General features: G+C 37.6%; 1 pseudogene; it reads left to right on the plus strand.

Moving 5' to 3' along the window:
• Positions 1 to 593: 593 nt before the first annotated feature.
• On the plus strand, positions 594 to 1,391 carry LOC118552287 (large ribosomal subunit protein eL8 pseudogene; annotated as a pseudogene).
• Positions 1,392 to 2,033: the final 642 nt, after the last annotated feature.

The following is a 2,033-nucleotide window of genomic DNA, read 5'->3' on the forward strand; positions in this document are numbered from 1 at the left end:
CAGAATAAAAATCAGCACTTTCCAGGAAAAAGATAACAGAATCTTAAGACTCTAAGATGTATCATCTATGCTGTTGAGAATGCAATAACAATTACTAGACATGAAAAAAAAGGCAGAAAAATGTGACCAATAGTCAAGAAAAAAGCAGATAATGTATCTCAAGGTGAAGCAGATGTTGGAGTTAGAACACTAACATTAAAACAGATATAATAAATATGTCCAAGTATTTAAAGAAAATATTGTCTTAATTATGAATTGTTAGAGAATCTCAACAGAGAGATGGAAACAGAAAAAGAAAGAAAAAAGGAAATGGAAATCTTGAACAAAAGACTACAATGGCTTAGGATTTTTTAAATTCATCAAAAGAATTAATGGTAGACTGAAAATAAAATAAGAGTCAGTACCAAGAAGACAGATTAATAAAAATAATCCAATCTGAAAAATGGAAAGAGAAACAGGTGGAAGAAAAGCAAAGATCCTTGGAAATCTGTGGCACAATATATAATTTCTAATTTCTATTGGAATTGAAATCCCAGAATAAGTGAATGATAATATTATAAGAAATAAAGAGCTCTCTCCTTCAGATATCCAAGATGCCAAAAGGAAAGAAGACTAAAGGGAAGAAGGTGGCGCCCACCCCTGCTTTCATGAAGAAGCAGAAGGCCAAAAATGTGGTCATTTCCCTGTTGATTGAGAAAAGGCCCAAGAATTTTGGCATCAGACAAGACATCAGCCCAAAAAGGACCTCACCCCCTTTGTCAGATGGTCCTGCTACATCAGGTTGCAGGCGGAAAGGGCAATTCCCTATAAATGTCTAAAAGTGCCTCCTGTGATCAACCTGTTCACCCAGGCCTAGAACCACCAGCTACTCAACTACTTAAGCTGGCCCACAAATACAGACCACAGACAAAGCAAGAGAAGAAGCAGAGATTGTTGGTCTGGGCTGAGAAGAAAGCTGTGGGCAAAGGGTATGTCCCCACTAAAAGGCCATCTCTCCTTTGAGCTGGGGTTAATACTGTCATCACATTGGTGGAAAACAAGAAGGTTCAGCTGGTAATGATTGCACATGATGTGGATTCCATTGAGCTGGTTGTCTTCCTGCCTGTCCTGTGTTGTAAGATAAGAGTTCCTACTGCATTATCAGGGGGAAGGCCAGGCTGGGGCATCTGGTCCATGGGAAGGCCTACACCACTCTCGCCTTCATACAGGTTAACTTGGAAGACAAAGGAGCTCTGGCTAAGCTGGTAAAAGCTGTCAAGACCAATTATAATGACAGATATGATAAGATCCACTGTCAATGGGGAGGCAATATTCTGGGTCCAAAGTAGGTAACACACATTGCCAAGTTGGGAAAGGCAAAGCCTAAAGAACTGGCCACCAAACTGGGCTAAGTGTACACTGTTGAATTTTATGTATATAAAAGTAATAAAAAGAGGTTCCTGGTTGGCTCAGTTGGTTAAGCATCTGACTCTTGATTTCTGCTCAGGTCATGATCTCATGGTCGTGGGATCGAGCCCCAAGTTGGGCTCTGCACTCAGCAGGGTATCTGCTTGGGATTCCTTCTCCTCTCTCTCTGCCTCTCCCCCTGCCCATGTGCATGTTCTCTCTCTAAAGTAAACAAATAAGCCTTTAAAAAAATAGTGATAAAAAGTTCTTTTTCAAAAAAAAAAAAAAAGAACGGATGACTCAAATGTTCCTAGATTTGATGGAAAATGTCAACTTACACATTCAAGAAGCTCAGTGAACCATAAGCAAGATAAATGCAAAGTAAACCACATTATAGCCAAACTTCTAAAAGTCAAAAATACAGAAATAAGCTAAATTAAAAACAATTACATACAAGGGAAATAACAACACAAATAAAGCCTTATTTCTTATCTGAAACAATGAAATCAGAATACAGTGGAACAAGATTTTTTAAATGCTAAAACCAAAATGAAATATAATAAAAAACATGCAGAATTCTAAAATACATTCTAGAAAAGATATCCTTCAAAATTAACATAAACAAAGACATTTTCAGATAAGTGAAA

Source organism: Halichoerus grypus, chromosome 6 (assembly GCF_964656455.1).
Source record: "Halichoerus grypus chromosome 6, mHalGry1.hap1.1, whole genome shotgun sequence".
In the NCBI taxonomy this organism is placed as follows: domain Eukaryota; kingdom Metazoa; phylum Chordata; class Mammalia; order Carnivora; family Phocidae; genus Halichoerus; species Halichoerus grypus.